Genomic DNA, 25,127 nt, shown 5'->3' on the forward strand with positions numbered 1-25,127 from the left:
GTAGATGACAGTGGCCAGCCATCACATATGAGTCTCTGGATGCTCTTGTTCACCATCTGTATTAACTCCAGATGTGCACAGATTGAAAAATATATTTGGGGGACATCTACTGACCTGACAAAGTGAAATAATTTTCCCCAGACTTCCCATTTGAAATTATTTGTTCCTATCTTTCTGCTCCTTAGTAGCAGAACATGTGGGATTGCAGTTGGAAGGGAGGAGACAGGGGGAAGCTTGATGGAATGCTGTGTATTAGCACTTTCTTCTATTCCAGAGTGCAGCTGACTGGAAAAATCACTCTCACCACTTTGAGGGCAGAAGCTCATGAGAGAGCAGGGACTCTTGGCAGTCCCCATCCAGTGCAATGGAAGGTGTGCCAGCACTGTGTGACATGGGAATGGCATGGCAGCATGGACCATGTCCTACCCAGTACCTAAACCCAGCTCTGAGCATGGGACTGTGACACCAGACCCAGCCCTGGGACTGCACAAGGTCTGTGCCACCAACAGCTCTGTGCAGAGCGTGTCTGGGGACACTGGCTTCATAAATCATAGAATCATTAAGGCTGGGGAAGATCTCTAAGAACCTCAAGTCTATCAACCCAGCACTGCCAAGTCCAGCATTAAATCATATCCTTAAATGCCACATCCATCTTTTTTTTAACATTTCCAGGGATGGTGATTCTACCACTTCTTGGGGCAGCTTCTTCCAGTTCCTGACCACCCTTTCAGTGAAGAAACTTTTCCTATATCCAATCTAAACCTCCCCTGGCACAACTTGAGGCCATTTCCTTTCATTCTGTCACTTGTCACCTGGAAGAAGAGACTGTCTTCAGTCTCCTTTCAGAGGGTGATAAGGTTCCCCCTGAGCCTCCTCTTCTCTTGGGACCTTGGATTTGCATTGGGGGATAGTGGGATGTTCTTGGCAGGGGCACTGTACAACCAAAGGGTTGGATCCAGGGGGAAGCAGCAGCTGCTGGTTTGTGTTGGGACACAGGACGAATGCTGATTTGGGGCTGTGGGCTGTGCTTGGGCTTTGGGTTTTACTTGGTCATATCTGGTTTTCCTCTTAGCTGGTGGCAGGATCAATGTGAGGATGGCTCTGCACTGGCTGCATACCCATTTTTCCTGCTTGGTAAAACCCCCAAGTCTTCCACAGTTTGTGGCAAAGGGGCTTTCGGAGAGCATCTCACTTGCCATAAGTTATGTTTCACTGGAAAAGTCTTTGGTTTTGATTTGAAGGATCAAGAACTGGCAAATCCACCCCTTCCCGTTACTGTCTTGTTTTAGTGTTTTATTATCCGTATTGTTTAAGCATGAGCTTAATTTTTCTTTTGAACTTGTTTGGTTTCCTAAACACAAGTTTGAGCCATGCTGTCAGACATTAAATCTTTCCTGCAGACACTCCAGAGGTCCGTGCTGACCTTACCTCACTCTTCCTTTGCCTGCAGACAGCCGACCACTGGGGCGGAACAGCTGATTTATCCTGATGTAAATCAAAGCACAAACATAGCCCCAGCCTATTTTTATTTGGCCAAGAGAGATTATTGAGTACGACTGTGATTACGGGAATGCAGTGGGTGACCCGTGTGAAATCTGGGCTGCTGAGAGGCACAGATAATCCTGCATGATGCTGTTAGGACTGTCACCAGCACAGCATGACCCATGGTGGGCACAAAGCCAGTGCAGGCACCAGGCAGGGTCAGTGTGCAAATGCACATGAGCACAGGGAGCTCTGGTATTCCCAGCTTTCTGTGCTGAGCCCAGAAAAGGTTTGGATGGGGAAATAGAGTCACTGTCCACACTGACACGTTTGTTCCTCTGCTTTTGGACTTGTATCCCTGTACCTTGTGCTCTCCCCAGGTCCATGTAGCTCAGTTTTGCCCTTCAGCAAGCTGTGTTCATTCCTCAAACTCCTCTTTATCAGCTGAGGAGCCAGGGAACATCCTGAATAAAAGCTAAGAGGAGGACACCTACCAGAGATTTGCAATTTTGCCTCAAGTAGGTGGGTATGAGCCAGACTTGCCCTGTGTTAAATCTTGATTTTCCATCGTACATTCAGCACCATCAGCTAATATTTTTATTTTTTATTTCTTATTTTATTTATTGCTGTTTTGAAAACCTGAGACTACCCATGGTTCTGCTGTGGTTTTCTCCAACAGCACCTGCCACAGAGGGAATTGGCTGCCAAGAAGAACAAAAATACTGATGCCAAAGCCTCTAGCTGTGCTGCCTTTCCATCCTTGCCCTGCTGCAGCAAACATCTACCCCTCTGCAGTGCAGGAGAGATGGTTAAGAGACAGCTATCTCTGGTTCCTGTAGCTCATGTGGAAAGCTTACTCTGCACCCATTCTTATCTAAACATGCCTAAGCCCCAGCATGCTGCCTCAGCTCCTCTGGCTTTACACTTCAGGCTGTTTTGAAAGTGAATTTGTAAAGCCATTAACATTATTTAAACAGTTTAGCCACAGAATTACCCGGTGGTGCAATCCAGCTGCCAGAAGCGGAGACACAGGGCTCCTTTGCGCTGCGGATCAAACAAAACTTGGCCAAAGCACGTGGGCCCTGGAGGATGCCAAAACCAGGGGTGATGGAGGGGAGTGAGAGCTCACTGGCTTTCCTCTTGGCAGGAAATCTCATCAAGTGTTGGGTTGTATTTTTTTTTTTTATGAGCTGGTTTGGTTCCAAATCAGACCAAAACCAGATTTGTTTCCCCTTGAAGCTTCTGGAAGACTGGAAGGCATCAGGCTCCTGGTTGTTCTGATGCAGCTGGCTTCCCAGAGAGATCATTTCAGCTGGTGGGTCCAGGGCTTGGGTTAGGGACACACGGGGAGTTCAGGATTTACAGATAGGGCTTCCCACACCCTGAATCTCATGACAGACCTCACCTCCTCTTGGGCAACATTCCCCCAGCTCCTGGTTTCCTCTATGCTCAGGCACAGTGCAGAAAGCAACCAGGGGAATATGGATAACATAAACAATCCATGCTCAAGGATTTGGGGAAAGACTCTGGAAACAGAGCTTTTTCAGACAGTTTCAGAGAATCAGTTCCTCCAAGCTGAACATGTGACAAGGGTGATGGGGGTGGTGAGGCCATGGCACAGGTTCCCCAGTGAATCTGTGGCTGCCCCATCCCTGGAAGTTTTCAGGATTGGGCTGGGTGGAACTCTGAGCAACCTGGTCTAGTGAAAGGTGTTTATGGCCATAGCAGGGGTTTGGAACTTGTTGATTTTTATGTTGCTTTCCAACCCAAATAATTCTCTACTCTGATTCTAGGACATGCTCTTTGTCCTAATGCAACTATAATAAAATGGATAAAGCATAGAGGAGTGGAGAAACTGAGACACAGACACTTCAGATGACATCTCTGAGAATTAAAGTGGGTTTCCTACAAAAGTCAAGCTGTAGACCCCACTGTACATGACATTCAAGGCAAGATTTTTCATATTCTGTTAATACATAAGAGGGCAACTGGTTAAAAACAAGCCAAAGTCGAATTGTCAGTCTTGCTGAGGAGTCTGAATCAGGATTGTTTTTTCTTACTTGTCTTTTTTTCTTGGCTGCTGTCTTAGGATAAGCCCGAAATTTATCTTAGTTCAGAATAAAACATTATCTTATTTACCAGTATTCTTCCTTTTGAGCACATTGCCTTTCTTGGCTATTTGATTTCATTCCTCTGAAACTTTTAGCCACACAGCTGGGAGAAACAACGGGTATTGTTTTATATTTAGGCTGAGTGTTAAAAGCTGGAACAAGAAAAACGACAGCAGCTGCTGGAAGGGCTCAGACCATCAGCTCCCTCTGCTGACCTGCAGTGGAGAGAAGCAGAGCAGACAAATTTTGGCATTTCAGGAAAAGTGAGGACTGAAAGGACATAGGGCAATATTACTCCAGCAGCACAAAGGTGGGGACTCAGGGATGACTCTCCACAGCCCCTGCCAATTCAAGAACTAGACAACACCAAGAGAAATTACTGAGAGTCACATTTGAGAAAAATGAGGTGGTTCACACACTGTGTTAGAAAACCTATAGAGTGCTTTGCTGCAGCAGGCTGTGGATATGTAAAGTTTGTGTATGCTCCAAAAGCATTCCAGACTGAAAAGTCTGGGACAAAAGTTTACTGATGACTACGAAATGCAAAGATCCCTTTTCTTACCTGGGAAATTCCCAACCCACAAGCTGCTGAATGCTGGGAAGTGTTTCAAAGAAATATTGCCATGTATTTGTTCTAAGCCTATGTTCTTTCTTGGGCGTCCCTTGTTGGAGGCAGGATGCTGACTCACACAAGCTGTTCTCCTGCTGGTCCCAGGGGATGGCTGAAGGGTCCAGGAGAGGTGATGTATGTACAGCTTGGTGCATTGGAGCCAGGGAATGAAAATGTCTAGGATGGAGTTAAAGAAATCCTTATTTTAGTGGGAAAATGGATGCTGTTATGTTTTGTTGTTGTCTCCATGCTGAAGGAACTGATGGTGTGAAGACATCTACACCAAATGGAAACACTGAAATAGCCCTGAGCATGGCTCAGGCCTCAGGTCTGAACCCCCTTGGGTTCAGACACAGCCTGGTGACTCAGGGTTTTCTTCTGAATCCTTATTTTTGAGCTAGTGGAAAAAGGGTGACATGACTGACATTCAAATGTAGCCTTGTAGGATGAAGAAACTCATATCAAACAGGATGATCACAATTTGCACAGGGTTTCCACCATCACTGGTGAAGCCACTGCAAGGACTAGGTGAGAAATGGTGCATAAATAGTAGGAAGCCCAAAACCTAATGAATGTTTCTGAAAATCAAAAGTTTGCATTAAAACAGCATGACATTGATCTGGAGAATGGTGATTGTTTTAATGGTGTCCTCAGAGCTTTCAGAGGAAATGCTGCTCTGGCACCTTGGGAGCTGAAACCTTTGTTTTTCTCAGACCTCACAGGAAAGATGGCACAATTGCTCAACACTGTCTCCAAACTTTCTGGAATCATTTAGGCAAACACAGCATTTACGATTCCTGGGGGACAGATCTGTACCTGATTTGTCACTGTTATTGACCCCCATGGAGCAGTGGTGAATAGGATTCAGTTGCTGAAATACTCCTCATTTGAAGTAGACCCTGTGTCTTATCTAAAGAGTCTGATGTGGGTGACTTAGATACCCTTGAACACCTCTCTAGGTGTCTCCTTTCAGACAAGTAAATCCACCCCAAGCTGGGTATCTACTGGAGGTTGAGCTGGATCGAGTCCTAGGGTTGTTGACTATAACTTCAGTGCCTGTAGTGGAAAGTCAGACACCAAATTTACATGGGAGCACCTAAACATGGGTGTCCTCACTTGGAGGGAATCTCAACCTTCACTGCCTTCCAGATGCCATTCATGCAAATAATTTCATCCTGTTTTCATTCCTCTCAGGCAACTTGGGAGGAGACAATAAGCATTTGTTTTGTTACAGGATAATGCCCCCATCCTCCATAGGTAAAGCCTTGGCCACACAAATGAGGGATGATGAGGAAGGACTGGCCTGGAGTACAATTTTCTTGGGGCTTTTCTGTCCACTGACGAAAATGGTGGTACTTGTGACAATATGGGTCAACAATTAGGTCTCTGTGGCCTTTCCAGTCTCTGTTCCATTTTCCAAAGATCCCTCTGTCCAGCAGGACAAGAGCTTGCTTTGCTCTCAGAGCAGGCAAGGTAACTGTTCTAGGAAGAATTTGACATTTTTGCCATGGTTGGCCCCAGCATTCCTTTGTTTATTTATGGTGACATCAACTGTGACGATAGCTTACAGAAAGTTGTGCAGCTCTCAAACTATGTTCTCTTTTTTCCTTTGAAGAGCTCTCAGGAAAAAAAATGTTACATTCCCTGGGACATAAAGCCTTCACTTGATGGATAAGAGTTTTGTTTATACAAGAGCTGGAGATGAATGCCTGAAAAACCCATGCCCTAATCCTTCTTACGGCCACAGCTCTGTAAGATGAGAGCTCATGTCACACCTGCCTCCTTCTTTCATCTTATAAAATATTTATTCTTCCTTCCCCCATAAAGGTTGTCAACACTTCTCTCCCTTAAAAAAAAAAAAAAAAGGAAGAGAAAATAAAAGGAAATTGGCATATCTCCAAGAGAGTAGTAACATCTCCAAGAGAAAAGTTGCATCTCCAAGTCTATCATGTTCTAATTTCCTCTGTGGACTTCCAAAAGGGAGGTGTTGTGAACAGATGAAATGAGAATTCATTTCTGTCCCACCAGACAACCTGCCCAACTGATGAACTAGACAAATAAAGAATAATCACTCTTATGGTGGGAGTATAGTCCAGACCCTCCCATACCTTGGAGCATTGCATGGCACTGACATGCCAGCAAATCCAGTTGGCTTGATAAAGCTCCAAGCAAAATGGACTGTAGTGCACGTCTGTCTGGCTCCTGCCATGGTTATCTGCTGCTTAATGTGCGGGTCCAGGGCAGCCTGGGCTTTCTGTGTTCCTTCAGGATGCTTCACAGGTGAAATGCCCAGAGCTGGAAATTCCAGAATGCTTGCCTGGCAATCTGCCTTGGAACGTGGCCTCTTTCCCTTTCCAGGGAAAAAAAGAATCCTGAAGAAATCTGTATTTTGAAACAGCACCCCAAAGACCCTTCCCAGTACTATCACCTTCATTTGCACAGTGTCAGCAGCATGGGGTGATGAGGGTAGCCTCTGAAATCAACAGGAAATGAGGAACCACTAGATGACAATGCTGTGTGGCAACGCTGGGAAGCTCCCAGACCCACACCTGATTTCCCTCATGTCTCCTTGGTCTGGCATGATGGATTAGCAAAATCCACTTGCACTACCTAATGTGGGCCATGTCAACGTGTGGGGCCTTCTCTCTGGGCAGGGCAGAGTTCTGATGCTCAGCAGCTCCTTGGTGTACGTCCACCCTGCCATGAGCCTGACCCTGCCCACCAGGCTGACGGCTCGTGGTGATGGGGAGGAGGTTGGCTCACACAAGACCTTTGCAGATAGGAAGCTGATGTGCAGGTACATTTATGGCAACACTGAATTTATTGCCTTTCTCTGCCCCTTTTCCCCCAAGGCTGTTTTCTGCTGCCACTGAAACCACTGGATGTTTTGCTGTCAGCTGATAGGAACATGATCTTCCTTTGAAGAGGGGTAGCTTTCATTTGTGGCTAGAGGTACAGAAGCACAAACCTACCAGGCACAGAGCAGCCCTAATTCCTTCTACCTTTGCTGCCTCTATTCTTCTCAGGGCTCAGATAAACAGGTCTCAGTTTCTTCCCCTTGGTACCAGTCATTTTGGTAAGGGCAAGGCATTGCGTAGTCTGAAGACTTGACTGCTGTGGACAGTTTATGCCTTGGCTTGGGCAGACCAGGCAGCATTGTGGATTTCCTGGGATAGCTTTTCTGGGACTGTGTTGAGAAATCTATGCTGGTGGGAGCTTCTTACAGCCAGATCCTTTGGAGAGGTACAGCACAGTCATCTCCACCACTGGCAGTAGGTGCAGTCCTCCCTGAGCTCACTGCCTGCCTAATGACCTGCTGGTCAGCCTGTCATCCAGCTCAGGGTGGGGAAAATCCTGGGAGAAGGAGCATGCAGTTGTCTTTTCCTTATGTGGAGTCATTCCCCAGTGTGGCCCCAGCCTTCCCCAAAAATGCATTTCACATTAGCACTGATAACTGATCTGATTATTACAGATTGACTGTGTTGCTGAAGGGTTGTCAACTTCCAAAGTCCAGTCAGGGTGGGTGGAAGCTCAGGACACAATCCAGCTGTCAAGCGCTGAGATTGTGTAGATGGGAAGAAAATGCCTGGTTTTTTCCACCAGGAAGGACTCAGCACCTTCCAGGCACAGGCCTTTTGTGGAAGGGTAGGGACAATGAATATAAGCACAGCAGGGCATGGAGGACATTCTCCTTGTTGCCTTTTTTTCAGGTGCATGATGTGGTTCTGCCCAAGATGGACACAGATCAGTCTGCATTGAAAAAGAGAGACAGGAATGCCACAGAATCACAGAATGGTTTGGGTTGGAAGGGACCTGAAAAATCCTCCTGCCCAGCCCCAGGTCCTTACCATCTGTCAAGGCACCAATGTCTACCAAGATATTGTCTTCATTCACCTTGGACATCTTCACCTCTGATCTTGTTGCTCAGTGGCCTTTTGAGGCAGCCCTGCCCTGGATCCATCCTTCACCTTCACCATGGACAGTGATTCTGTGAAGGGTGAACAGGAAATGGCAGATGAAAACCAGGGAATGAATCAGGAGAAAATCACCCATTTGTACACCAAAAGATGCCTTTATATCTCATTCTGGAATGTCAAGGAACAGTTTTCTGGTCTGAAGTTGGACTGGATGGAAGTTTCATTATTAAATCATGGAGGACTGTTATAGAAAAGATGTAGTAAGTCCTGTCCAGGATTCAGGACTCTCTGTGGGTAAGAAAAGGCTGGAAAAGCTTTCTTGCTGCAGAAATTACAATGTGTGTGTGCTGCTTAATGTAACTTGGAAGCTCTTATCACTATCAGATGCCATCTTTTTTCATCAGCATTTTCCACCATTGGTTCCTGGGCCACTGGCCCAGTGGGGCATGAAGGGGAAGAAGTCCTCTGTCAAGAACTGAGGGGCAACCCTGGAGATGACAAATTCTTGGAGCTGCCAGGCACAGGACACAGAAGGTTGGCATCAAAACTGCTGCTGATCTTGTTAGTGGGGCCAGCATGTGGGGAAGAACTTTGGATGTGCTAGGAGGCCAGATGGGCATGATAAAAAAGGACATGTGAAAAAAGGACAATTTTCTGTGACTTCATATGATTTTTAGCATATTTAAAGTTCCAGTTTTTCCATGTTTGAAAGATGAGTGAAAATAATTTTCAGGTTCTTGGCAACTTTGGAGAGCAGAGGTTGAACCACATAATCCCACCAGTGGTTCCTTCCAAACTCAGCCATTCTGTGATTCTGTGACTAAATTGATAACATCCACTAGATGGACTGAGATGTCTGTCTCAGGGCATTTTTGAAGGCCAAAATTATTGCAGGAAAATTGGAAACTTCTTGTGTAAATTACCACTTGGCCAGAAAATGGTGGATTTCATGCAAATAAATAGTTTCTCACCAAAAAAAATTGAATAGTCCTAAAATGTTGTCAAATGCTTTCCCCAGATTGGAAGGCACATATGAAACAAATGAAATGAAGGCTGAGAATACAATTCAGTTAAATAACACATGTCAAAAATTTAGCCTCCTTTTCTGTTTTTAATTTGTCCTCTGAGGGACCAAGGCTTTCTTGATTATAGGATATAATAGGATTGTCATATTATAGGATATTATTTTTCATCTTGTGATAGTAAACATTTCTCAGTTAGTGACAATTTCATGTGTGGTTAACTTTTTGCAGAGAACATAGATTAAACAGCAAAATTTTTGATCTTTGTTGAGATTAATAACATTTAGGATGAGGCTGCACTGTGAAAACGAAGCCACTTGAATTATTTTTATATGTTCACTTAATGTGTGCTTTATACACCAGTTTTCATGCCAGAAAAGCCATCCACTGGCATTCTCACTATGAACTCAGCAAAGGAGAGACACACAAGAGGCAGATTCACTTCTTCCTTTGCAAAAATATTTGCAAAATAAGGGTGTCAGGATTTTTTTTGGTTCATTGGGGTTTTTTTGTTTTGTTTTGGGGTTTTTTGTTTGTTTTTTTTTATTTTTGAGGTTTTTTTTGGTGGGTTTTTTATATCTTTGCCCATCTCTTTAGCATTCGCACCCTTGGTTTAACCAAGTCAGCCCACATTTCTGAGTCAGGCAGCTGGGAAAAACATAGAAGTGAAAGCAATTCACATATTGCTGGAAAATCACATCGTTAAATGCCAAGAGGTTCTGACTGAAAGGATTGAGAAAGAGGCAAATGCCAGTAATTGGCCCTGACACAAATTTATTTATAGCAAAGCTTAAGCAGAGTGAAGTCCTCTGGGTTCACCTCTCAGGATCAGGCCCTGGGTCTCGTGGGATTTCATTTCTCAGAGAACCACAGGGATGGCAGATGGGAAAGACTTGTTAGGTCATCCTGTCCACATGCCCCGGCAGGAGTGGGACGAGATTGTCTCTTTGCTTCCTTCTCAAGTGCCTCATCCAGATTTAAACTACTCCAGCAAGAAGACTGTTATTGCCAGAAAATCCCACTGCCTACATGTCCTTCTGCAAAACCACTTTTTTAAGGCTCTTGACGTCCGTTTTGTTAATTTTGTCTGAATTGCATCACGAAGGAGAAAAGTGAGAGTACTGAATGTGACCTTGGGCAGCTCAATCTATATGATGACTTAAAATGGAATTAGACCAGACATCACAGTGAAATGTGGACTTGCTATGGATAGAGTTAATATTTTTTGACTATATTACCTCTGTGTTTCTTTACATTAAAGTGGTTGGATTTCTTTAAATTTAAACTTAATTTCCCAATGTTTGCCATGCTTTTCTTTTTTTTTCTTTTCTTTTTGGCACCTGCACTCTGTAACTTGCTTACCTGAAAGTTGTTGATAAGTTTTCAACCTTGACTTCATCTGGGTTTAAGTTATTTTTAATCTGTGGTTTTTATCTCCTGTTTCCAGGCTGTCTGAAATAACCACTTTCATTAGCTATGTGGTTATATTATGCATGCCTGGCCCTTGGTTGGGTAGGAGAGGTTGCACAGATGTCCGTGTAAAATCAAGGACAGGCACATAAAAGACCTACTGTAGCAACTGGAAATACTTTTTTTTTTCTCTTGTGCTAAAGAGTCATGGGAAAATACCAATTCAGCAAACACAAAATTCTTCATTTCAAAAAAAACCTGGGTTAAAAGTGATTTTACCACTGAGTCCAAGGTTAGGCTTCAGTGGAAACTGGCCAGGATTATGGGCCAGGAATGCTGGAACTTGCCAGTTTTGGAGCCCTGGGTGAGTTCACAGAGGGATTAAACTCAGGAGCAGGGGAACGTAGGCACTGCCCATGGCACTGTGGCGCAGTTGGTATCAATTTCTGATGTGGAACTGATAAAATGCCAACTCTGGTGGGTGTGCTTCATGGCTGGAAACTTTCCAGTTCGTAGGAAACTAAAAACGAGGCATTTACTGATATGAATCCAATTTGGACAGGAAATTTTTTTCCTGTCAACTTGGGAACTGCACTCTCCTGCCAATTACAGTCACAATTGTGTCATTTTGTCTGTGGAACTCAGTCTCACGAATGCAAATGAAAAAAACTCTGCAACTTTATTATCTTTGTTTAGTTTGTAATACAAATGAAATTCATACCTCTGGGTATGAGCTGCTTAATTTTCCAGGTGTTTATGAGCTCCTGTACCACATTCCCTTCCATGCTTGTGAAAAAAAAAACACAGAGAAATTATTTTTTCAGCATCATTTTCAGAAGAAAATTATTAGACTCTAAATAGAGGAATTGAACCCTATGCTAAAGCCACCCCTCATTTACTGTAACCCTTGCTATATGGCAGATATGCAAACACTTAAAGGAGAAACTTCCATCTTTATAGGAAGGTGTTTTTATCAGAAATAATTAACATCTGAAATGTGGCTACAATACACATGGGATGGTCTGTTCAGATAGTAATAAAAGAAAAATTTAAATGATGGATTCATCTTCAATGCTTAACTGTTGGAGGCCTGTTGTAAAGTGAAATGAATTTTGCTGTCTTTTGTTAGTGCAGCAGTGCCTGGTTTGTTTTTCAGAGTTGGCTTTTATTCTACCAGAAAATGGCAATCTGCTGAAAGAGAAGGGCATGGAGTGATAGAACAAGGAGTAAACTGAAGGAGGGCAGGTTTAGATTAGATATGAGCAAAACATTCTTTACTGTGAGGGTGGTGAGGCCCTGGCACAGGTTGCCCAGAGAAGCTGTGGCTTTCCCCATCCCTGGACGTGTCCAAGGCCAGGTTGGATGGGGCTTGGAACAACCTGGGATAGTGGAAGATGTCCCTGCCCATAGCAGAGGGTTCAAAACTGGCTGATTTTTAAGGTCCTATCCAACTTAAACTATTAAGGATTCTACAAAACTTTGGGAGGCTCTTGTGATCTGCCATGAGGAGTGCAGTCAACACTGCTTTGGGAAGGAAAGGGAAAGAGCTAAAATTGCAGCCCATAGATTTGTGCTGTGGAGAAGAAAAATGCCTGTTTGTGCCCTCTCTCTCATGTCTGAGAACCAGCCAAGGAAGGTCTTTTTTTTGGAAATATTAAAAGAAAGATAATTTAGGGAATACAAACAGCACAAGGAGCAGAAGGTGGAGGTACAGAACAGCGCAGGCAGAGAGGTGTCTCGGAGTTTCTAAAACCAGGGCTGAGTATTGGTGGGTGGGAAGCCAGGAGAACAACTTTGGAGGAGAAGAAGCAGAGAGATGGAACTTCTCTGATCACAGAGGCCAGCAGAGAACAGGTCTGCTGGTCACAGCAGCTGGGAGCTGCTGTCAAGGGTGAGTTCCAGATGCTGGGTTTGTAGGCAAACATGGAGCAAAGTCCCTGGCTGTCACACTGACTCCTGGTCCCTTTAGGAATAGTCCTACAGAGCTCTGCAGTTTGAGCCATGCTCAGGCAAGAAGGACAGCAGATCCAATGCCAACTCATCTGCACAGGCCACTGATGCCTGCAACAGGAAATTCTCCTGAGTCAGGGAATTTCCTACTATCCTGAGCTCTGTGGGAATGACCAGGGCACGGCTGAATACTCCTTACATCCAAGACAAGGTGGCTGTGTGCAAGTTGTCTGGTGGGAAAGCCTGGCTTTAACTCCTGATTTTTGTGTTAGGGAATCATGTAGGAGAGTACTGGCTGTGCCAGTGGTTTGACACTATAAAAAAATGACATTCCAGTGTGGTCCCAGGAGTGTTTTCCTGCTGACACAGAAATAGGGACTGTTGGGCTTGGGTTAAGAACAGAAGCAGGATCAGCTCTGCTTGGCTGAGCTCTTGTGGGTTTTATGAAGATTCCTCTCTAACAGTCCCTTTCTAGTTATTCAAAGGTGGTAGAAAACCAGCATTAGTTACATCAGTGTGAAGTTAGGGATTATTCTGCTTTCTTAGCTGCAAAGCTCACAGGGTGCAAGCAAGGAGAGCCAGCAGCCTTCCCTGGCTCTGGAGCTTTTCCCATTCCTAGTGAGACACTGCTGGTTTGGGACTGTGAAGCAAGGTGCAGGGGTGTGGAAACGGATGGGTTTTCCTCTGGAATTAACTTAATGCATGATGCCTTTTAAATCAGTCACTAAGAATGGCCTGGGAGAGGGGCTGGTGGGTCCCATGGTTGGGTGGGAACAGGACAAAGCTCAGCTCTGATGGCAACAGGGTCTCACTGGGGAGTTACAGCAGCATCTCTGTGCTTCCAGCTCAGGCTGGGGTAGACTGTGAGAGACTGACTTATGAACACTTTGGTCAGGTGAAGATCCCAAAGGAGGTCATAATTTCAATTAAATAGTGAGTTACAATACACTGGACTCTTCACTCTGCATATTATTATTAGCAACTGCTTTTCCTGGCAGGTTATTCTAATAGGTTCCCCCCAGAGAACAGGCCAGCTCACAAAACCTGGCTCTTCTTGTTATTTTTATCCAGGAGCAGCTGACAGTAAAAGCAACGAAAGAATTGATGGGGGAAGTGGTCCAGAGCATGAAAAATCCGGTCGTAAAAGCCAGAGTGTTTGCAATAAAATATCCATACATAAAGGGAGAGGAGGGAGGGGGGATTAGAAACAGTGCTGGACAGAAAGCAGAGCAACAAGTTGTGAAGACAGAGGAACAAAGTGCAAATGCAGCTGTCGGGGTTATAATATTCAGTGGCACCTTGGTCTCCTTTTCCTCAAGGGACCTCATGTCCATGCCAGTGTCTACCATGGGACCCCACAGGGATGACAGGATGCCATGGGGTGAAAGAATGGGCTTGGAGCCTCCCAGGGTCATGGGCAGAACCAGCAAACCCCTCTGTTGATATCTATCTGCTACAAAGGGTCTTTCCTCTGATGATGAGCAGGATTGCTGCAGGGATTTGGGATTGGGAAGATGGTCTGTGCTGCAGAGCAGGGCAGCAAATTGTGCTGCAGGGTGAGCAAAAGCAAATCAGCAAGAAAAAGCTGAGTTGGTTAAATGGATAAAACAAGTGCATTTTTGAAGTGGCCCAGATTTTGGGGTTACTCTGAGCCCTTTTCAGGGTGTAAGGCTTGGGAGAAGGTGTTGTTTTGTCCAGTTCTGTTTGGGGACAAGGATGGGATGAAGAGCTGGGATGAAGAGAAGGAGCAGAAGAGATGCCAGCCCAAAAGGAGGTGAAGTGCTTTTTCACATACATCAAAGGTCAAGCTGGGTGGCATTAGACAACAACCTCCTGGTGAGGTTTCTTTGGTGCAGTTCTTTGGAAATTGATGCTGAAAACAAAACTGAGTGTGAGGACATCTGAGATCTCTCCCTAGGCTTGACCCAGTGCCCTACTCTTTTATTTGAGAGATGGGAGAGGGCTCCAAAGCATGCCTAGGAGGGAAGTGCTCTCAGAGGGCACAGTGATGCTGTCTTGAGATGTCAGAATAGGAGTGAGAGCTTCCATTATCAAACACATTAGAGCTGGCACTGGGGAAAATGATAGTGATTCCTGGTATCAAGCATGGGGTTTGCAGTGTTTTGACTTGTGCTCCTGGCCTGTGCTGGATTGGAGATGCATCCATCCAGTGGGGACAGGGGAGAGAAAACTAATGAACACAGAGAAGACCCTGAGGTGTATCCAGCCAGAAAAATGTAAAGACAGGAAGGAAACTAATTTTTTTTCCTTTGGCAGCCCCTTCTGAACTGCAGGATGTTTAACTCTGAAATATGTCTTTGTTACACTCACATGGAGTAGCTTTGGCTGGGTGATGGGAGCATATGTGGGACAGGAGCTGTCTGTGGCATCTCTGTCATCATTTGGGCTCTGCAGGCTGTGGCCATGGGGATGGGATTCACTAGTCTGGAGGCAGAAGGAAAGCTGAAATGCAGCACAGTAAGGATCAAGCCTCTGAGGCTGATGTTTCCCACTTTGACTCATGTAGCTGTGGTGCTTTAGGGCACCCTCCTGCAGCCATTACTCCATGGTGTGGATGGGCCAGCTCAGGCTGAGCCTTCCCCATGCACCCAGAGGGATGCCCAGCATCACCTCCAGGCAGGCAAGACAATCAGAAGACCTCCTAGACATCAGACTCCTGGCAAAAACAAGTGTGATGAGTTCTGGGCATGCACCAGGCCTTGGTGCACCTCTGAGCTTGCCCCAGGGCCACATTTCTGCTCTCTGGGTGAAGCTGGTCCATGCCCTGAACCCCACTGACTCACACAGGGAAAACCACTGGCTCAGAGGTAGGTGTTGCCTCTCATCCCAAATAGCTTGGCATATGATGTCAGTTCTGTGGGGGATCTATGCTAATCAAACCAGCAGAGAAAGGTCTGAAATCTCCTGTTTTCCATGGGCTGCCACCATCCCAGGCTGTCTGTGTCAACCAGCAGGAACCACAAAACTTGCCAGACAAATTGTTTCTGTTTGGAGGCAACCTTTCTCCCTAGTTGCCTCCAGAAACTGAGTCAGCTGGCATAAATCCTTCAGAGCTGGAGCAGATCTCCTCTCTATGTATAATTTACAGCTTCTGGGCTGCTGGCTGAGAATTCCTGTGGTGAAATAGGGTATCACAAGGGGTGGGAAGCGAAGAAGACAAAGTTCTGGAGTGTTACATCAGTATCTGATACTGATCTGTGATAGAGCCATCTGTCTTTGGAGAACCTGGGATCAGTTCATGTTATGGATATTAGAAAAGTTTATTTAGGGAATGACAGGGAAAGAAACCTCAAGATGTTTTGAGCTGGTGGTAAATCCTGTAAGAAGTGATAAAGCTGTCCTGTGGGAAGGGTTGGGGCCTGCCAAGTAGGTGCCCACTCTGTGCTTAGTATGCACAGTATCTTTCTGCTGTCAAGAGAGGGTTTCTGCCTTTATTTGTGAGGACTGGCTTTTCTTATCATGGTTAATTTAGAGGACTTGATTTATACCTTTCTCTAGCCTCTCAAAGCCCAAATGGCTGGTGGATCCCAAGAGGTGCATATTGCTCATTGCTGAGTGAAGTCCACACTGTATTAAAACCCTCCCAAACCAGCTCTTAGCTGCTCTTGGGGAACTTCTCCTAAGAAATCCTCCCCTCCCTGCTGAAGGCAGTTGTGAAGGGAGAGAAAAAGGCTTAAGATCAAGTGAGAAGAGAGGAAGATGCATGGCTTGGCACTGGAGAAAGGCTCCTTGGCTTGCTCCCCTGCATTTGGATGGTGCTGAAGTGCCTGAACTCCATCAGACACCTGCACGGGCTGTGGGGGCACAACACTTCAGTCAGGGTCCTGTGGACATCCAGAGATTGAAGGGACACAAGGAAAACCCCAGCAAGTCTCAAGAGCTTTGCCAGGACCCTTTGCAATGCTCTGGGCGTGATGGAAATTGATGTCCTCACAGCCAGGAAAAGACAAAAAGAACCAGATCCCTGGGAAAGGAAAACCTCCAGAGCCTCGTGGAAAACCAGGAACACAAACTGATTTACAGCAGTTGAAAACCTGTTCTCCACATCCTATTAAATATAGAATTATGTCCTTAACCCCCAATCTTTCCTTGTCACCCTGGTCAATAAATAACTGCTAAACTCTGCCAGTGCACCTCAGTCTGCTACCCCTTCAGTGGATCTGAAACACAGATGCCCAGACCAAGGCAGACCCTGCCTTTGTTTTTCAGTATTTTAGGGATTTCTTGATCTAGAAGTCACAGCCAGATCATTATGCTAAGTTATCTCAACAAAATCCTCCAGAATTTTAATAAATCCTTTTTCATCTCAAGCATAATATTGATCTTCTCAACCTCCTTTGGAAATGAGTCCCACAAATTAATTACATGCATTGTGTAGAAGGAAAGCCCTTTCTATTTACTGCTATCAAACCCTTTGTCTGCCTGACTCTGGATACTGTTTGGGTTCTAGCATGATCAGCAGTCAGAAAACATTTTTTTTGGCCATATTTTTCCCTAAGAGTTCCCAGTTTAAGGAATTCCACCTCAGAAAGCACAAAAACCCATAGGGCTTTATTTCCAGAAATCTGTAACCTTCATTCATGATAAAGACTGACTTTGTCTGCCACCTGAGATAATTTAGGCTGAATGGAAGAAACTGAGAAATAGTGTCCTAGAAATCAAGAAATTTATGTGGAGTGTTCACAGGAGAACGATGTTTTAATCACTGAAGTTTTAAGTCTACGAGTAATTTGTGTTTATTTTAGCCTATCTTTATCCAATGAATAAATAACACTGGGAGGAAGGAAGTCTTTATTAAGGATTCAGCCTCCTTTCCCTGTTCAGTTGAAGAATTTAGAGATTGCTCAAATATGCCTTTGAATCCAGAAAAGGCTTTTCAGCAGAACAAAGGCAGGCCAACACTAACACTCCTAATCAAGGAAAGACAGACATATTAAAGCCATCAATCCAAAGCCTTTCATGCCTTGTTTCTACATCAGAAAAATTTCTGGGTATAACCTGAAAGCCCAAACATCTTGATAATGAGACACAAGTCTGCTATGAGTGTCTTTTGGGGGTAAATATCAGCAAATTTGTCTAAATCTGACTGGAATGTTTTCTGATTAATTTTTCTTCCCCATAAAAAGTGCTAATATAATTGAAACTGAAATGTTCCATGGGAACATACCCATTTCAATGAAACCTCAGTTGAGACAAATTTCTCAAGTCCTGCTCTGAATTTGGGGCCAAAACCAGAGAGGCAGGGAGTTTGTGTGCCATTTTATCTGAGCCTGGAGGATGTGGAAATCCCACAGGGATCAAAGTGATTGAAATTCCTGCTGCTGTGAATATCAGCTTCTAGAAAGTGGAGCAATACAGACCTGACAGTAGAGATTCTTTGCAGTGATGATTAACCATATACTGGGCTCTGTTACCTTGACTGGGCAAGGCTGATTCCAGCTTTGAGAAAGGTTGGGAGTGTTCCAGACCATGGGATTCTGGAATAACAGAGGTAAATACAGTTTCACTGGTAGCAGTGGTTGGAAGCTGGGTAGCTGGGTTGGATGAGGGTGGAATAGAGATGTGAACTCTGGCAAGAGACCTATCTGTGGCCTGGGTGAGCCAAAGTAACCACATCTGTCCCATTCCCTCTGATTTTCTGGGGATAAAAATGATTATTTAGCTTTTTTTCTCAGTCAGAATTTCTGAGAACAAGGAGATCATGGTATTAACCTCTCCATAGAATAGAGGGGAAGAGAGAACTCTGTGCAGTATCTGTCTCCCAGCTGCCTTCATCTCTCTTCCCTGAGCTCTTCCCGTGTTCAGATTTTGCTTATCCTGTCACACAGGGGATTGACACCACCTGCAAACACATCTGCCTGACTAAAGAGATCAGCTGGGTCATGGCTGAATTCCTTGAGAACTTCCAGAAGAGAAAGGTGGATGAATTCCCAGTGAGCTCTGTCATCAATTTATGTAGCTTGGATCCATTGCTGCTAAACAATGACTGATCAGGGTTTGTTTGACAGCCGTGGTCTAAACCTTTGCACATGTTAATGTTAGGACATATTTTAGTTGTGATGCAGAATTCCCCTAGGATCAGGCTGTGCTTGCAGGGGCAATTGGGGGATGGAAATTTTTACTGGCTGTGACCCAGGCTTTTAAACCATGGTAGTGTAGAGCAGGTAATTATTATTGCAGTAGCAATGGCAAATGTCTTGTCCCAGTGAGGCCAGACTGGTTTCCTCAACCCTGCCATCTTCTCCCTGCTTCCCCCCACAGCCTTCCTTCACCTCTGCACAGGAGGGAGACCAGGCTCCCATCTGAACAGGTAAATCACACTCACAGTCTTGTTCAGGTAGAAATAATTCATAAAAAATGCTGGACAGAGATGGGCCAGACTGGGAAGTTGCATCTTTCAACCAGCTTTCAGCCTGTGCATCCCAGCGTGATAATGGAGCCAGTCCCCTCTTTTCAGAAGAACATCTCAGAGGTCTGTGCAGAAACAGCTCAGTTTTCCCAGAGAATGTCTTGACAGGTGTGTTTTGTGTCCAGCTCTGCTCATCACGCTGTTTTGTGTCCATGCAGGTGTTTCTGTGTGCAGCCCACAGTTTGTGCTGCATCCCAAACCAAGCCAAAGTGCTGGCAGGAGATGAGTTACAGATTTGTGGCATGAGCCTTGGGTTGCAGGGCTGTGTTCCCACCCAGACAGAGATAAGATGGCACGTGCAGGATCTGTCCTGTCACCCTGCCAGCACCTCCCATCTGAGAATGAGCTTTGTAAATCCAATTGCTCTTTGCTGAGCTCCCTGACAGATTCTGGGAGCACTGGGTACATACATCAGGGTGGTGAAAATGCTGGGATGGCTGCAATCTGCCTTTGAGAGTGGGCCCCTGGGAGCTGCTGGAGGGGAGCCCCAACAAACTCAGGAACTACAAAATCTGCTTAACATCACTGCAAAGTCAGTGCTGCAGCATGTGGGGGATCAGTGATCAGAGATGTGCATTTATCAGGGTTCTGTCCAAACTGCTTTTAACCCACTGAGGTGGGAATACCTACATATCTCTATAAGGTCAGGGTGGTCATGGCCTGACAAGAACTCAAGGAGCATCTGGACAACGCTCTTAGGCACATGGTGGGGTTCTTGGGGCTGACCCATACAGGGCCAGGAGCTGGACTTTGTGATCCTTGTGTGTCCTTTCCAACTCAGGATATTCTATGATTCTGATTCCACTGGGCCAGTGGTCAGGACAGTTTCTTGATGGGTCGTGCTGCTCAACCCTGACCTTGCTCTTGACAGCTTCCATCCCCCTCTGCTCTGACCCTGCCATGCTTTAAACCCTGTCAATGTTTCCTTGTCCTGAACACACTGAAGGCTGTTTTCTCTCCTGCCTGTCTGTTCCTCACAGGATAATGGCAAGATACAGCAGTGAGTTCCTGGGGGCACACCATAGCAGGAAACAGTGGGACACCTGCCTTGCTCAGGGATATCAGCAGGCATCAGTCATCAACACACAAACCCCCCCAAACCAAACAATCCAGAGATGCCTCAGAGTTTGCCTTTTCAGAAATGAAGCTGGAAATGGGCTGGCATCGCCATCTGGTGAAAGTTCCCAGAATTTACCGAGCAGCTCCAGCATGGAAATACCTGCCTGGGACTGAAAAACTGACCAGAACAACGCTGGTGTTGCTGGTCCCAGACCAGCACTGCTGGACTGAACGGCTCAAGGAGACATGACCTTGACCCTCACCATTTTCAGCCTGATTCTCCCCTCAAAAATATTTGGGGCATCAAAGAGCAAATTGATGAGTGCTGGGATAGAAGAAAGAAAAGAAATGGGCAGTGGAGGCTGGACCCGTGTTTTTCATAGGGAGCATCTGAGTCTCTGAGGTTACTAAAAGTTTTCTAATTTATCTTTAAGACAGGTAATATTTTCTATTTAAGATGGAGAGCTAAGATCATACCACAAAAAATCCAGTTTTATTTTCTAGTCATGGGGTCAAATAACTACAGAAGTTGCTATATAATATAACTCAGTAGCCAAATAGCCAAATTTTTATTTTCCTCAGTCTCAGTGTTTTCATCTGCTTCTTTTCTATCTAAGGAGAAGAAAAACTGTGTTCATAGGCACTACCAACACAGCTCAGCTGAAATAAGGATCTGGGGCTCTGCATGTGTCATGGCACAAAGTTAAAAGCAAATGTTTGGCACTAACCTTATTCAAATGATGATATTTTATTTGAGTTTTCCGGGAAGAAAAACAAACAAAAAAAATGGCATTATTTGAGCAAAACCACAGCTTTTTCTCACAGCAAAACATGATTTTGCAAAACTTGCCTTTCCTGCTGAGCAATTGTTCCTGCAGACAATTCCTACATCCCTTTCAGAAAGGCAGGGGATCACCAGCTGGCATCTTCTGGGCTGTATGTAGTCAATTAGTTCAAACCAATTAGGCAATTATTGGGTGTTACTAAACCGGAGTTAATTTCAACAAATTGGAAACAGCTGAGGAATTTGGAATCAAAAAAGCAAATCCAAAGGATTTCCCAAGCCAGGTACTTCCCTCTGTATTCCCTTTCAGAAAACTTACCTGTGATGATGCCTTGGCCTTGTGACAGTGAAAGAACATAATCACCTTCCTGGGCAGGGGATCACAGAAGTGTGTGACTTCATCACAGAATGAGGCAGAAAAGCCTTTCCTGAATCCTCTCTGGGAGAGTGGATCAGTTGTCCAGATTGCTCCAGCAGGGATGCAAAACCAGCCAGATTATTTGGGGAGTAGATTGGGATCCCAATGATGGACACCCATCTGAATGTTGGTCTAAGAATATTTTCCCTCTAAAATGTTCCCTTCCCTCATGTGGCATTCTTTCCAAACAGGAGCTGGAGCAATAAAAGGTAGAAATGAGACTTGGAAATGGAGCCATCCCTAACTTTGCAGTGCAAGGTGCTAAATGGCATAAGTTTTTTCCAAGTTTCTGGGGGTTTACAGAGAATTATGAAGTTACCTAAAATCTGGTACTGTTGAAAATACTTCAGGATACCCTACAGATATTTATGGAAGGCCACTAAACCCTTAAGACACTCATATCCTCTTGTGGCAGCTGGAGGTCGCCACACCCTGAAAAACCTGAATTAGGACACCAAATTGCACCCTCAGCACGAAGTAAAACCCATGTAGACAATTCCATAGCCAATCCTAGGATATCCTGAGTTGGAATGGCCCCATAAGGATCCTCGAGTCCAACTCCTGGCCCTTCACAGGACAGCCCCAACAATCACACCATGAATCCCCAGTCAAACCCTCTTCTGCTTTGTGCACTCCTGGACACCTGATGTTGTGCTGGACTTGGTCTGGACCCTGGGAAGGTGCAGAGTTGTTCTGGTGGGACTGGAGAAGAAAGCAGCCAAAAAGAAGTTCTGGTTTGTGCCTGGTCACTGTAAGGAGTGGTCTGAAATGCAGGGTGGTTGAGCTGGAACTGCAGACAAGCACATGGCTGCTTCCCAACTCTGACTTTGCCCAGGGTTTTCAAATGACATGTGAACAAATCCTACAAGATCCCAAACATCCTCATCTTCCTTCTGATCAGCTGAGACGTAATCACTGAGGTTTATTTGAACTGAAGTGTGCAGTGGCAGATGTTGGTGACCCTCTGTACAGGATATCCTGTTTTGGGAAAAAAAAAAAATCCAATCCTGTTGGATCCAATAAGCTGGTCTTGAACAGGATCCTTCAACATTTTATAACACACTGAGTGTCAAAATATCTGTTGAATGCAGTGGCATAATTTGAATGGTTGTGAAGAGGGATTTTTGACAAGAACATACAGAGAGAGAGTACAAGGGGAGTGGCTTTAGGCTGAAGGAGGGTAGATTTAGACTAGGTATGAGGGAGAAATTCTTCCATGTGAGAGTGGTGAGGCACAGGAATTGGTTGTCCAGAGAAACCCTGGATAATTTTTCCCTGGAAGTGTTCAAGGTCAGGTTGGATGGGGCTTGGGGAAGCCTGGTGTAGTGGGAGGTGTCCCTGCCCATGGCTGGGGTTGCAACAAGATGATCTTCCACATATTTCCCAGCCCAGAATATTCCATGATTCCATGAAGATTTGGTCAAGTCAATACGTTTCTGAATTTCTGAAGACAGAAACCTGTGTCTGGTCCCAGTGTATTCATTTTCAAGGGGGAGTCACTAGGGAAAAAGCCATGAAGGTTTGTAGTGAAACAGGCCACTAAACATATTCCAGCACAAAGCTGACAACAGCTAGGGCCACATGTGATATGCCTCTGGAATCCTAGCAGGGTTGATTTATCTTGGTGTTAGGCCTAATATACTTAGGAGCCCTTTATAAATAACCCAGGACCTTTTGCACTTGCTGTTTTACAGACTTGCTTTGTTTATTTGACTGGTTGAGCTGGGCCTGTAATTTTTAATGAAAATAAACTCCTTGTCAAGGACCTTTTCCTTTTGGGACCTTCCAAAGGACACATACAGCAGAGAGCAATTCTGTGCTTCTTCCCTGCTTTCCAGCAGTCCCATTAGTTTTTATCTCTTTGGCTTATGAAAGGCAAGGCCTGGGGAAAGGTTAACTGAGCCCCTGTGGGCTGTGGTTTCTTCAAGCTTTCAAAGTGGAATTATAAAGATCATAGAAACACAGAAAGGTTTGGGTTGGAAGGGACCTTAAAGACCATCTAGTTCCCTTCCATGGGCAGAGACACCTTCCACCATCCCAGGCTGCTCCAAGCCCCATCCAGCCCAGCCTTGAACACTTTCAGGGATGGGACATCCACAGCTTTTCTGAGCAAGTTTTCTAATCCTGGGTTTAGTTTCTCTGAGGGGTAGGCACTCAACATGCAAGTAGAGCTCAAGTTGACCCCAAAGGATCAAGAGGAATCTACAGAGGAGGGTGGGTGAGAGGCAGACAGGTGACTTTGGTAGGAGGGTAAATCCCACCTGTTCCTTCTCCTAATATCCAACCTAAACCTCCCCTGACACAGCTCCAGCCCTTCCCTTGGGTCATGTCACCGGTCACCAAAAGGAAGAAATCAGCCGATAGGAGAAACTATATTTGCTACTTCTTCATTTATCACTGATTTTTTTTCTCTTCTGCCCTCTGAACTTCAGGTATTCTCCATCTGGGATGAGTTGGTTCATTTTTTGCTATACAGCTGTTTTGCCCCTGTACTTTGCTCGTCTCTCACACCAGCATTTTTCTTCTAACAGATCTCTGGGATCAGCAGAGGGAGTGCAAGAGCAAGGAAAAGAGAAATGCACACGCTGAATGTGCCGGGGTTTGATCTGAGGTGCTCCATGAGCCTGGCTCAGGGATGAATGAGCCCTCTGGAAAAGAGATCCTTCTGCTGAGTGAGTCTTTCCTCATTTTCGCACAAAAAAGGGACATCAGACATTCTCAGTAATCTTTCTTCTCCTGGTGGATATGAGAAAATCTCCTGATTACATTACAGCAGCAGCACAAAAAAGCAAATCAAGTAAGTGTGAAGTTAGGATCCAAGTTAAAAGATTTTCAAACAGATAATTTAGAAATCAACAACATTCACACACAAACACACAGAAAAAATGTAGAAACTTGTGAAAATCACCTAGTCAGCTACTATTTCACCATTTCAGAGAGAACAAAGGGGATGAAGGGCTTTGTTCAGCAAAGTGACTCGGTGACCCTTGGTTTGGCAATGACAAATGTTGTCTTTGTTATCCAGAAAATCCAAGGTCCTCACATCTAGCACATTGCACAAGGTTGCATTTAAGCGCCACTGAGGCCAAGGAGATTTGGGCACACAGCTGAGAGTGCTCTGCTGAACCACAGCCCCAGCCTGTAAATATTTGTTAACTTAGCCCAAGAACACAGGGAACACAAATCTTATGGATCCAACGAGTGGCTGGTGTAGCAGTCAAGGCACTCGACTCTTTCTCTCATTTAACAAAAACAGAAAAAATATAAAGTACTTAGCTCTTCAAATATCTGCCCTTTATTAATCTTTTCCCAGGAATTATTAGCCCAATAAGCAAGAACATCACATGGCTACCTATAAGCACAAGGTATTATTGCCCATTCCATTTGCACTGGAAAAAAAGCAGAAATATATCTCCCCAAAGCATTTAAACTGTGTCATTAAGATAAAGCCCAAAACATCAAAGGCCTTTTCTCACATCTATTTGCCTCACCATGTGATGGGACCATTTTTTCAGTGTCAGTTCCCCAAATATGGCACAATAGTTATGACTACAAACGACCTAAAGGAGAAAAACACCTAAGCCAACACTCACAAGGGATCTCAGGGGTTTCAGGTCCCCTTACCCAGTTTGATGTAGGCACCATGAACATCCAGCCCCACCTGTCAGCTGAAAGGGTGCTTAGATATTTTGCTGAATTTGAGTTGCACCCAGCCTATCCTGTGTCTGATCCCAGGCTGGGGAAGCTGTTTTCTGTACAATACCACTGAGAAATGCCCACCAGGAGACAGCTCCTAACTCCCCAGCCTCTGCACTCCTGAGGAACACTTTAACTGGGAACACTGAATGTCCAAGGTGAGGCATGTGGCTTCAGTAAAAGCAAAGTGTTCTCAAGATGCTGTGGTTCTCCTCTTGGAAAACTTCTGGAAGAGCAC

At 45.0% G+C, this 25,127-nt stretch overlaps 1 long non-coding RNA gene across 3 annotated transcripts in view; it reads left to right on the forward strand.

The window, feature by feature from the left end:
* Positions 1–25,127, forward strand: part of LOC107200338 — an 86,533-nt gene that overhangs the window by 56,027 nt on the left and 5,379 nt on the right. For 2 of the 3 annotated variants that reach the window (XR_004496268.1, XR_001519596.3), the window contains exon 4: positions 23,725–23,990. This is a non-coding gene — a long non-coding RNA (uncharacterized LOC107200338). The remainder of the gene's footprint in view (positions 1–23,724; positions 23,991–25,127) is intronic. The other variant, XR_004496269.1, reaches the window with a different exon arrangement.

Source organism: Parus major, chromosome 2, assembly GCF_001522545.3.
Source record: "Parus major isolate Abel chromosome 2, Parus_major1.1, whole genome shotgun sequence".
NCBI lineage: Eukaryota > Metazoa > Chordata > Aves > Passeriformes > Paridae > Parus > Parus major.